At 40.9% G+C, this 13231-nt stretch overlaps 1 protein-coding gene across 1 annotated transcript in view; it reads left to right on the top strand.

Annotated features, from left to right (window-relative positions):
• The window catches only part of SH3BP2 (SH3 domain binding protein 2), a 37006-nt gene that overhangs the window by 4645 nt on the left and 19130 nt on the right, over positions 1 to 13231 (top strand). The window contains exon 2 of the mRNA XM_032187510.1: positions 11054 to 11133. The gene's annotated coding sequence lies outside the window, so the exon portion shown is untranslated. The remainder of the gene's footprint in view (positions 1 to 11053; positions 11134 to 13231) is intronic.

Below are 13231 nucleotides of genomic sequence, written 5' to 3'. Positions count from 1 at the left end.
CTTTTAAAAGGTAAATGATTTGTTTTTCCATAGTTACATGCAATCACTCTACTGTATCTTATAAGTACATGTTTTTGTGATTGTAGACCATTTCCTTGGATACTTTAGGTCAGGAAGACGGGAATTTTGAGTTCTGTTCTTTAAGTATGTCTGACTCTAATTTATGTAGGCATTGATACAGAGCACACGCATGCAGAAAACACATATACAACTGTAGAACACTTCATTGGTGTTCTTGATTGTTTCAGTGCAGGGATATATTGCAATCCCCAAACAGAAAACTCAGCGAGCATATTTAATCAAGGCTTTGATTTCATTATCCTTGCAGCCTCACCATAAGAGACTACTAGGAGAAACTTGGATTTGTGCCCTTAATCATGAACTCACCAGTAAGAGCTCTTCGATCTGGAATGAAAGATGTCTTGTTTGTTTCCTCAAAACATGAAAATGGAATTTCCATCAGAACTCACACAGGAGCAACAACTGAGCAAAATAAGAGCTTTAGTTTTTTTGTTGTTGTTGTTTTTTTTTTTTTTTTTTTTTTTTTAAGAAATCTGGTGGCATCACTGAGTAATATTTCCCCAAATTTTAGAATTCTATGTTTTTTGATAGGAACACTAGACAAATATAAAGAGGTAATGAGTGAGGTCTCTAAGAAGAGAGAGTTGCATATATTTTAAGCAAGCATTTATTACTCAGTTTTTGCAGGGTTTGTGCACTGTATGTTTTCAGTCTTTCCTCCAACTGAAGGATAACATGCTCTTTTAAAAATCCTAAAATCTCTCAACATAGTAGCTGGAGCCTTAAAAGAACTGAGACTCAAATTTAGTGGTTGGCAACATTTTGTGCTTCTTAAACATGACAAATAAAGATGCTTTTCCAATGCTTTGGGTACTTTTGCAGAGCTGGCAGTTTCTAAATTACTTCAGTTCTTCAGAGGTAGAATTCAGTCAGGGTTTCTGTGTAGACAGCATTGTTTTTGCCCCATAAAGCAGATGCCATCACAGCATCTGTCTTCTGCTACATACACTCATTGAACACCCATGTTAGGGTGGTCATCATGTCAGGGTGATTTGTTTGCTCACCTCCCGTTCCCTCCTTCCCCCTGCCTGGTTGCTGCATCGCTGTCTTTTGGCTGTTTTCAGCATACTTGCAGAAATGGTAACAGGCTGTGACGGAGCCTCCAGGCAGAGGTGGGGGTTTTTGCTTGCTTTCTCCTTCCTCTGTCAGAATGAACGGGGTGACAGAAAGACTGGAAATGGATCGACTCTTTGATCTTACCAGTTATTTTTAACTGTGCTGTGCAGCTCTGGTGTGTTGTTTGCACAGATGGAGCAGCACTGCAATACTGCTAAAATTCAGGCACTGTGTCAGTTTCGCTATAACTAAGTGAGTTTTAAAATAAAAAAACAAAAACCTCCCACAAAACTGGCTCGTACCTCAAGACAGCAGCTGTTCACTCCTAGAGCAAAGCAGGAGCAGCAACACCTTGACCAGAAGTTTATTAAAGGCCCCAGTTCTTAGTGTTGTGACCACTGCCTTTGTTACAGCTCATCTCTTGTCTTGCAGCTCGTTTGCAAAATCCAGCACCCTGTCTGAACACTGAGTTCCAGTTAAGCTCTTAGTCTCATCTTGCTGAAAAACAACCTGCATGTTGGAGCTTTAATTAATTACCTTCCTCATCCCTGATTCTGACAGTATTCGGAAAGAAAAGGCTGCGAGTCCTATGGCACCAGTGTGCATGTCTGGATCTGTTGCTGCCTCAACGATCCTTGTGTTTCAGTTGTTGGCTAGAGGAAGAGCTGATGGGAAGTGTGCTGCAAGACGCATCATGAAAGGTGATCTCTGCATAACAGAGACGTGACTAAAAGCAAAAGATTTCTCAGAAGTATGTGGCAGATCCAAACAAAGAGAGGAGGGAGGATAGTAGACACAGGTAGGAAGATTTAGGATTCCTAGGTTTAGTACTAATATGGTCAAAAAATGCAGCATGCTGGATCTTTGGAAAGTAGTCTGCATGCGTGAGTTTTCTCTGTGAGGACAAGAATGTGAATTTAGGGTGGGCTTTGGTCACCCCATCTCCATTGTGACTCTGAGTGTTAATGCACCTCCTCGTTGTTCAGGTCAGCCACCCTGGAGCTGCCAGCTGCGCTGCATCTTTGGGTGCTAATCTGCTTTAACAGACTGGAAAAAAGGCCAGGTGTAGATTCATGTGCTGTCTGCCTCTTCAGATGAACCATGAACCTCTGCTGTGCAATATTAATCTTTAAACAAAACCCAAAAGCAACACTGAATTCTAAATGTTCTTACACTGAAGTGACTTTAAATAACTCCAGCTTTGTCTTGTATTAGCACTGAGGTTTTCATTTAAAGCTATGCAAAACAAAAACCAAGAACCCTTGGAGGAGGGAAATCTCGCTTAACACGTCAATTTCCACTTTCATGTTCAGTTCTTCTCCAGACAAATAAGCTTCCTTCTCTTCAGGAGAGCCTTTCTGTGCTGAAGTCAGTCACTGGAATGTCTCTATTTTTCTTTATGGAGCACTTTAGGGCAGCGTATCAGATTCTGCAGCAGATTCCAGTAAATGTAAAAATGTGTTTTCATTTTCATTTTTCACGTAATAACCATTTAGTAACAAATAAGAAGAGCAGAGGAAGTAGATTGTTGTGAATACCTCCGTGTTATCTGGTTAAATACGACTTGAAAGACTGAAAGAAGAAGAAAAAAATGAATGTGGTTCAGTAGGAAGCTTTGTTTCCCTGTTCTATTTTTAACTTCGGCTAGTGTAGTGATAGAAATTAATCATCATTCTGGAAACAGTCATTTTTATAAATATTTGCATATTTTCCTATTAAATAAATGGTAGTCTATTGAGGAGAGAAAAAAACCCAAAGCTCATTTTGAGTTTAAATGTCTCATGAGCTCTGATTTTGGGCGTTACAGCATAAAAGTAGAAACTAGATTTGATCCAAAATTTCTTTTCAGGATCTACATGCAAATCTTATTCCAAATTAAATCCTCTTTGAAATGGTCCTTAATCTCACGTTTTATTAGCTCTCTTAAATCACTTTTCAACACTTCACATACTTCTTACCATTTTGAGATGAGTAAGGGACAATCTCTCCATTGGAATATTTGCAAAACTTTTAAAAACCCTCCTATGAAGTAAAAAGCTTTGGTTTAAATGCCCTGTCCTTACAAATTTCATCTCGGTCTCCTTAGTTCCCCTTCGGTTCAGCAGAAGTTGCTTGCGTGCGTGTAAGTGCTGAGGTTAGCATTCAAACGAGAACGTAGCTAACCGTGAGAGCTGGTTCCTGCAACCAAGCAGCAGAGGCTTAAACTCCTACTCCCTAATCTTGTGACAACCCTACTAAAAAGTGTAAATTGTTACCCTGACGGTGCTGAAGGGTAATCCTATTCCAACATGTCACATAACTGTTCTACATCGAGCTGGAACTTGCTATATACACTGAAGATGCTGAGTTTGACGTGTTACAGGTGTAAGGCAGTTGTTTCAAGCGAGAGCATCCCTTCTCTTGGAGCACTGCGGTATGGCCTGACTGCAGAGACAGCCCAGGCTGTTGCTGGACATCGCTAGCTCATACCGTGCGCCTCTATCCAAACTGAGCAATTGCACAGTTTTGACCAACTGAAGTCTGCTTCTCATTTTTCCTTGTGTTAATAAAACTGTATACTTCAGGTATGTAGGCTTGTGTGAGAGCTAGTCTCCTCCTTTGCTTTGTTTTCTGTACTTTCCTGGATTCCTAGAAAAATTTGTATTTTTCTACTTTGTCCTGTTAATGATGCAGAGAGAAATCTAGCACAAAGAAACCTAGCCTGTAAGCCTAAAGGTCCTATGGACAGAGGAAAAGCTTATAATTTGCTAAATCGAGACTTATCCTATCTGTAAACTTTGCTAATCAAAATGAGGCCCTCTGAGCTATGTTTAGGCAAAAGTGTCCTGTTTTGCACAGCTGCTGAGAACCTGTAACTGGTAAGTGCCTTTCTTGAATCAGTCAGGCTTAAACATCGGAGCTTTTCACTGTTCCTTTTCAGTCAGTTAACCAGTCTCTGTTTTTGAGCCAAATAGGTGCATTTCCAAAGTACGGCACAGTTTTAACTGTGCAATTCTGTGAGTGGAGTGGGATTTCTGTATACAGCCTCTTGGACATGTTGTAGGGGAAATACACTTCCTGCTGTCGGAGTGGGCATCCCCTGTCAGAGCATGGGGCACTCCAGTGTTGTCTCTGCTGTTTGCTGTCTGGGACAATACGTACCTGTGATTCCGAACCAGAGACTTGTGTTTAACAAGAATAGGTGAATATATGCTACAGGAACTAAAAAGGGTTTTCTGAGAAGTCAAAATACCCTTTGCAGCGAGGGCAAAGATGTCTTGCTGTAAGATTGGTACTTCTCTCCAAAGAGCAGGAATACCAGTGGCATTATATACGATGGAGTTGTGGTCCTGGATTTAGGAGAACCTGTGCAAACAGTAGGCTGATGGATAGCCTGGCCCAAACTTATCCCATGCCCAAATCTATCCCATCAATAAGCTTGTGTGGGTACTCTTATTCAGCAGTCAATTAAGCATGGCAGGGTGCTGGGGTTATGCTAGATAAATGCTTGGTGTGTGACTGTGCAGTGGGGGGGGAGGGAAATTTGGAAGGGAAAGAGGAATGCTCTAAGTATGCTTTTAAGGTTAAAGTAGGAGAACAGAAGGAGAGAGCGTAGCTATTCTCTAGCCACTTATAGAGGAAATCATTGTATTTATGAGTAGCTGTTATGAGAAGAACTCACAGTGAAATTCTTTTTTCCCTCTGAGCTCAAAGCCTCAGTGAGTCATTTTTAAAAACTTTTTTTCCCCCAGGAAAAAAAAAAAAAGCCCTTATTTCTCTGCCTGGGCAGATATCACAGCTGTGGTGAAATGGCTGGAGTTCAGAAAGATGCTGACCTAAGTGGCTGAAGGGGCTAATTAAAAGCTTATCAGAGAACATGTGGATTTGCTGAGCATCCCATACTTAGCTTCGAGGTACAGATAACCGCTGCAGTAACAGCGGCAGCAACGCTGATAAGATGGAATTTCCAAATGCATGCGGTACTGAGTGGTATCAAAGCGATTAAGCCCTGCAGGTATCTGTTGGATTGGTGCCCAACCATTCCTCCACGGCGCCATGGCATCCCCTGCATGGTGTTTCTCCTCCTCCCAGCCTGGCAGAGCGACAGGACCGCCGGGGTAACGTGGCAGTTCCACCGATGCTGTTTCTGCCCTTGCTCTGCATGATTCAGCTCCCCAGCAACATCAGGCTGCCAGGTGGTGCAAGGGATTAGTGAAGATGTTAATTCCTGAAGATGTACTAACCTCTGGTCTAATGGGCTGCAACGATGTCGTGCTGCTGAGTAATGACCTAGCAGCAGTCAGCCTGCTGTTGAGCTGGGAGCTAGGAATCTTCTTCAGGACTGGAGGCCTTCCTTCAAAGGGGATGGTACTTGATCAGTGTTTTCCGCCTGTTGAGAGAAAGGCAAGCAGGAGGGATTTGCAACAGCATCTTTGGGACAAAATGTGGCAGGCAGAAGGCTTTTTGCTTGAAACTCTTCAGCTGGAGGTCCTGGTCAATTCCCATCCTTCCTGGGATGGCCTCTTCCATTTCAGCCAGGAAGGGGGAAATGAACGAATGGGTGGATCTGTGCCACTTCCACCGCTCTGGTCAGCACGCCGAGTCACCAGGCTGCCGTGTGTTACTTATTCTCTGTCATTTTTGCAGCCCTGAGGAAATGACACAAGATGTGTAGTCTAGCACTCTGGTAGGAGCTTGCTTTAAGTGCTCTGGGTCTGTGTTAAGGTACGTGGAAGAAGTACACCTGGCACATGGGTCAGGAGTTGTGAGGTGTCATTCTTGCCTCGTGGAAGCAGAAGCTGTTCCAGTCACAGACAACCTGTGAGAAAGCCCTGCCTCCCACACAGTCTGTACCGCTTGCGGTAGTGATGTTCACCAGGCTTCCTTTCCTTTTTCTAATTTCTTCTTGTTGGGGTTTTAGCTTTTTGAGCAGTGATGACGAAAAAAGAACTTGGCTTGATAATCAGGCAGGAAGTCCAAGTGAAAAGCAAATATAAACCTGAGGTGTTCCTAATGTCCTGTGCTAAGAAGCAGATAAACTATGCCACTATTCATGACTTAGTGTGACGTAGTGCTTAAGGTCTGATGGCTTTATGTTGCAATATTTCAGCAACCTCACCTAGCAAGAGGAGAGGGAAACTTGTACTGGGATGAGAAGTGAGGGTGGTGTTCTGTAGAACAGCCAAAATACCAAAAGGCATGGTGGGCCTTGGGGAGCAGATTCCTTGTAATTTCTAACCAAATGGTTGCATCTCTATCAAAGTGGAATGGAAAATTGTAAAGAAAACTACATAGCGTTCCAAATGATCAAAAAATCCAAACTTGAAGAGCTTTAAGCTGTAACTGTCACAGGGTTTGTGCCCATTGCTTTTGTTCGTGCCACGCCAGTTGCTGGTTCTCAGGTAGACTACACAGGAGAGGAAGGAAGTGAAGTGCAGTAATTTTGTTATGTTCCTCTTGCCCATTAAACAAACCACAACACTTTTTTTGTATTCTTTAGTAACTTATTATAGTTGTCTTTTGTCTGCATTTAAAAAATAGACAATTATTATTAAATCTTGTGAAGAATCTGACTTATTTAAGAAGATTATGAAACTGTAAGTTGCTGCTCTTTCTTCATTTCTTTTTTACTTATGGGGAAGAGGCTTTTGGAGGAGGAACAATACATCTCTGATATCTTAATATTTATCCTTGCTTAGATGCCAATAAAAATGGATGTATTTGTTTATATAGTTAGAAAAATTTGGCCCCATGTTCTAGCTGGACTAACCTAGCCGCCATCTGTTCACGGCTCTTCCAAGAAAAACAGAAGAGCCACAAATGCAAGGCTGTTGTTAATCAAAGCTGCAGTATTATGCTGCTCTTCGTTAAAGGTGTTTCTTTTGAAATAATAGATTTTATTCTTACATATGAATATATATACATAGTGTATGCATATAAACATGCACGTGTATAGGTGGAATATAACTTTTATAGCAGGAGGTGGAAAGAGTTTGCAGTTCTACAAGCTAAAACAAGCTATTTTCCAGGATTTCCTTTTGATAACTGTAATGGTGCTTTTGTTTCTTTGGTGTGATAAGAAACAGCAAATAATCCAGCTGCTTTTTGTAATTTTTCTTTGCATGACGGTGATTCTTGGGAGCAAAAATTACTTAGGCTGTCAAAGATGCATCTCTAATGGTTTATCTCATAAACTGTGCGCCTTTGTGACTATTAGCACCTTTGCTAACCCGTGATGCCAAATTTGGAAATATGTTACAAAATTTGGTAGACACATTTTTCATGTATGTAATGGGGGAATTTTAGTTGGAAGTGTTAGGACTGCTAGGTTTTGGTCTCCCCCAGAGGTACAGGGCAGTGCCCTTCATTAACATAGCGGTTCACTGCCTAACATCAGATGACTGTCGTGTTCTGTAAGCTCGTCTGGTGTTTCCTGGAGGAAGGAGAGCCTTTCTGGGCAGTGTTTAATGCACTTCTTACACTTCCTAGCATGCCTCTACAGCTGAGAGTTCTTTTCAGGACTGTAGATCCAAACACACTTGCAATACGTGTTCACACTCTGGTAAGTGCAGTTTTTTAGAGGACTTTGTGTATCTGCCTGTATGGTTTCCATCCTATATGAAGTGTCACAAATACCATGTTTTAAACAGCGTGCAGAAACAGCAGCTTCTTCCTTAGAGCTCAGCATCTGTACAGCTTCTGTTTTGTGGTGCCAGAAACATGCAGCTGAATCAGTGCATCTGTGGTCCATACGGTCAGTCATTTGGCTTGGGTCTGGGAGAGCTGCTGTGTTTACTGCACGCAGAGATGTCAGCTTTGATTTGTTAGTTTGAAACAAGACTAATCCACTGACCCCGATTCCTTAATTTCTTTTGTGCAAGTGAGATCCAGTTTCAGTCCTTCATTGTGTACAGAAAGAGGTTTGTATTTATAAGGGCTTAAGAATATCCAGGGTGTGTTTAAAAGCAAGATACTCCATAAATACTGTAAAAGCTTCTGCTGAAACACTACATGCTCCATCTGTAAGCCAAACCTTGCGTTCTGTGGAATACCAGAGCTTGGAAATGGAAGCACGCTGCACAGGCTCCTTGGAGATCACGGCCACAGGCTCTAGGCAGGGCACAAAACACGAGATTTTGGACGTTGTAAGGAAGAGTGCACTTCTACTACAGCCAGTTCAGCTCCATAAGGGGTCTGGCTGTGCTGCTTTGAAAGAGCTTTGCAAAGGAAACTTTTAGGAAGAACAGTGCACAAGGGTGAGGTATCCTCTGTAGCTCATCTTGCTAAGAAGCCTAGTAAGGTTGCTTGAGTTTATACTATACACCATTTTAAAATGAATTAATATACATATGTATTTATATCTATATATAGTTATAGGTGTATTTTATGCAACTTCCCTCTCCCCTAAAATCCCAGTTATGTGTAATCACATGGTTACAGTTGAATTCAACTTTTGTAGAAGGTAAGCATGGGCTTGCAGAGAATCTTCTTTCCAGTGCATTTAAAATAAAGGCAAGCAAGTATTCATGGAAGTGATGAAACGTACTGTGACCTTAAATCCTGGGTACTGTAATGCATACTCCAGCCTGTTTCAGTCCTTTGATTTAGTCTTTGGTGGTTGGAGGTGGGAGTGGCAAAATTCGTACACCTTACTTTAAGAGAAGTTCCTATCGTGATTTTAAAAAGGACCAGTCATTGGAATCAAAGTAAAGAAACCTTGTTTCTGCACCACCTACTTACCTGCCTGAGGTCTGGGGCACAGTACTCGTCTTCACGTGTTAATTAAATTAGCTTTTGGCAAATATATTCTTTCTGTCCTCTTGTCTGCTTAGGCTTCAAAGCTCTTGGAGGTGGGGACTGTCCATTAGCATTATAGCCTAGTTGGACTGTCTCATTCTATAAATTACAGTTGCATGGTTAGTAGTGTATTTTGAGATTCTGGTGCACAGTCAGAGTTTCCAAGTGTAAGAAAAGCAATCTCTGAGATGCTTCAGTGCATTGTTAGAAACCAGCACCATCTACTGCGTTGTGCAGCAGTAAAATATGGAGAAAGTCTTTGTGGTTACACTTGGTCTTTAAATTTTATCACATAGTCTCTTTATAAGCAAAACAAAAATAGCAAATGTTTGTCTCGTTTTGTTTTCCAAGGGTTTGACAGAAGCTGAGCTTCCTCTTTCGGTGCTGGTTGCAGCCGTTTGCCTGCAGAGGTCTATTCATTCAATATAGTGTTACCGACTGCCACCAGGAGAGGGACACAGAGCTTGAAGGGCTTTGATGGATGACATAACTTTGGCTCCTTATTCAATTAGAAACTTGTTACTGGGATCGGTGATAGAATTAATCTATTTACTCAATGCACTTTTTTGCTGATAAACATTCAAGAGGATGCTGTCTGTCGCTGAAATGCTCTAGTGTTAGAAATAGTAGAAAATGGTGAACATAAGTGTAGGCATCAAATGTGCTTTTTTGCAATCTTTCTTCCTTACACCTGTACTCTTGACATCCTTGATTTAAATCAAATTCGAAGAAAAAATATATTTCCTAACAGCAGACTCAAATTTAATAGTGGGACATCTGTAGGTTAAATGTACCTATCCCATACGCTTTATAATCCGCAATGGCTATTGGAATCTCCCTTGTAAATTTCTAACAGTCTTTATTTTAGTGTTCCATTTACTAACGGATTGCTAGCTTAAATACTGAGAGGTGTTTTGGAACATAGGCAGAATTTATTTTGGAGTCCTACAGTGCTGGCTAAATCATCGGTTATAGAGTGCATTAGTAATGGAATTGTATGCAGTTCATTACAAAATAGCGAAGCGGTTATTATGGTTTCAGCCATAATATCTGAAAGAGGAAATCTGCCAGGGAAATAAATAATTTGTGGAAACTCCCACTTTCAGGATATATACATGTATATTTGGGGAAACTCCCTTTGCAGCTGTCTGCAGCACAACTGCGTGCAGGAATAGGACGTTGCCAATCACATTTGTGCTTTTCAGTTATTTAGTTATAGTTTTTAACTATAGTCACGTTTAAGTTGTGCTACAAATGCTGGTAAAAAATACCACTTATTCGTAACTGTGGCTGCACTTACTTTACGCTCTTCTTTACAAGAACCTCAAGTATAGCCAGTTGTTAAAAGGAGCATCCATCCGGCTTCAATGGTAAATGTGAAAGGAAATCTTGTCTTGGTAATGTGTCTTTGAATTTATCATAAAACCAACAACAAAAGAAAAACAAAACAGACTGTGAAAAGCAGCAAGCATTTAAGAATTTGCCTTCCATTTTAAGTGTTGCATATGTCAAGTGTTACTGCTCTGGTCTGACTGGGGTAGACTTGAGACCCAGGTAACTCTCCAGGTGGATGGATGTTGCTATCAAGTTTTGAGGGGCCGTTTGGTTCAGTGTAATTCTGTTAAACTTAACTTGAACAGTTACTCCTAATGAAATCACCAGCAAAGAAAATTATGCCAGGGAAGCTCTGCTAAATTAAATCACTACAGCTTATCCTTGTTTACATCAGTGAGGATTTTTGAGGGCCAGCTGGATTAAGAGAATCTGGTCAACGGCAATGTTCTTGTATTGACAGCTTGCAGACAGTTCTTCTCTTCCAGCTGCAGATTCTCAGTCAATTTTTACAAGCTGTGCATATACTGCCAACACTTTGTAGCTGTATATGCCTATACATACAGACATGTATATGAATGGTCTAGAGTAAGACATGCTATGTAAATATGTCTTAAACTAAGTTACATTTATATATATATAATGTAATACATTGTTAAAGCCTCTTAAGCTGTTCCTCAGTAAGCAGAATGAGGGAATGGTAGAAGTTTAAAGAACTGTAACTTGTTTGGCATTGAAAGAGGGTTTTTGGAGTTTCTGGCTTCATTTCTCCCCTTTGTTAATGATTTTTATGACTGTTATTCTGCAGGTCACCTGGCAGAATTAATTCTGATGCGTGGTTATTCACATTTTCATAGGACTGCCTTACCTAGCAGGTGAAGGATTCCGGTGAGTAACTTACCCTTACTCTTTTACAATTAGTGGTTGCAGAGTGTACTCTTGACAGATACATTCTGGTTCAATATACTGGATGTTTTTTTCCACTATGATCAAGAAACTTGGGACTAAACTGGTTTGGTAAAATTAATAAATAAAAATTACAATAATCTACTCCTGATCCAAGCTCATTAGTCAGTAGAATTTTACCAGAATGTAGTCTGCTTTTATGTCTTACTATACCATAGGCTTTTATGGAGACATAAAATGTATAAACTTTTGTGTTACTCTGTGTGGAACCTGACCACTGAGCTGACTAGTCGCTGTGGCTAAAGGAAATTGGTTTTTATACTTTTTTTTTTGTTGTTGTTAATTTTTCTGCCTTGCCTCTTGCTGGGCTTTTCTCAGACCGCTTTTATTTGCAGTCCCTTCTTGCAGTTTCCTGTAAAGTGGTCAGTAAGAGGAAGCTCTCTCACTGCAGAGACAGCTCAGCCCCTCAGCTAGCCTAGTGCATTTATACTGCCAAGGGCAGTGTGGCGCTGGGTATGTCTGGTACTGCTCCTGCTTGCCATAAACCTGGGGGAGGTGGGATTACTTCTGACTGGGAGCAAGAGCTGTTCCTAACACTGGCAGAGATGACTGACTGTCTTGCTCAAGCTGCGGTCCTGCTGGAATGAAAACCAAATGTCTGTTGGTTTCTGATGTTTTGGTTCTCCCTGAGTGCAATCTCATAATGTTAAAGAAATGAAGTAACTCCTTTTGGTTGAAAGTCTCCCTGGGCTAATCTGGGGCAAGGCCTCTTCTCACCACTGATTTTGTGGGGACAAATGAAGGTTAGTGATCTGAAAACCATATGCCAACGTTCCTTGCAAAACTGAATTTTGCATTGTGAAGGAGGACATTTAAGCCTTTTTTACTTCCCTGACAGACGTGTTAATCAAATCTGTTAAGATCTCATGGCTATTTAGACTCTGTATTTGCGATTTTGAAACACAGTCCATTAATGTTTGGTCTAGAACATTAAGCTGAAATTCCATTCTGCCATATAAATGGTCATCTGTGAAACACATAAAGGCTTTTTGGTGTTTCTTTGTTGGTTTGTTGTTGGTGGTTTTTTTTGTGTGTTCCTCACTGGAACACTAGCTTGCGTGCATGCAAGTTTGAAATGGATTCTGTTCTAACTCCATATTCATTCTTGACACTGTTGGAAATCACCAGAAAAATCAAAAGGGGATCTTGGAAGTTGACGTGAAAAACCCTGTATTTCTGAGCCCTTATGTGAAGAAAGGGAGAGGACATCAGAAAGAGTAGAATGGGAAAGCGGTATTTCAAGAACATGTTTGATATATGAAATGCAATTAAAAATGAGGCTGCAGAGGCCAAAGAGCATGGTATTAATAGCTGCAAACTTTGGAGGGGGAAAACCAAAAGTTAAGGTGTGTCACGCCAGAAAAGGGAAGGAGGAACTGGTGTTCGGAAGTGCTGGTCTGCACTTCTCCTCAGTGCTGCCGTTTTGATGATAGCTTTTTTAATGAGGTAGAGATAAAGGTTGCAAAACGGTCACGCAAGCTCAGAAGAGTATGCTTAGCAGAGAAGTGGGAGAAGAGGGACTGCTTTAAACTATTTAAGTCTTAGTATCACCTATTTCAACTTCTGGGGGTGGAACAAATGAACTTAATTCACAAACCACTGAAACGTAGTATTCTTTGCAGCTTTTATCTGTGAAAGATGTGTTAATTAAACCACTGAGTCAGCTGAGTATTGCTTCTTATTTAAAAGCATCGTGATGTTGTCTTGATACACTGCTCCTTTCAGCTGACAGCAGGTGTCTGATAATTCACACCCCTTGCCCTTCCTACTTTGCCTGGTTATGGAAGGAGTGCATGTGGGTGCTTTTACACCCAATGTAGCCAGGGCCAGTATCCAAAATGTTATTTTCTTCTGTACTTTGGCTATTGAGTAGTTTACAAAGAGTGAAGACATTATATAGAAACTTCTTTCCATTCTGGAGTACAGAGTCATGGCCATTTCCCTGAACTACACGAGATGAGCTTTACTCAGCATATCAGCATGTGTGAGTTTTGTTGATCGCTCTGAAATACACTACTTC

Source organism: Aythya fuligula, chromosome 4 (assembly GCF_009819795.1).
Source record: "Aythya fuligula isolate bAytFul2 chromosome 4, bAytFul2.pri, whole genome shotgun sequence".
Lineage (NCBI taxonomy): Eukaryota > Metazoa > Chordata > Aves > Anseriformes > Anatidae > Aythya > Aythya fuligula.
Note: the sequence above shows the minus strand (reverse complement) of the source record. Positions and strands in the feature narration are given on the sequence as shown.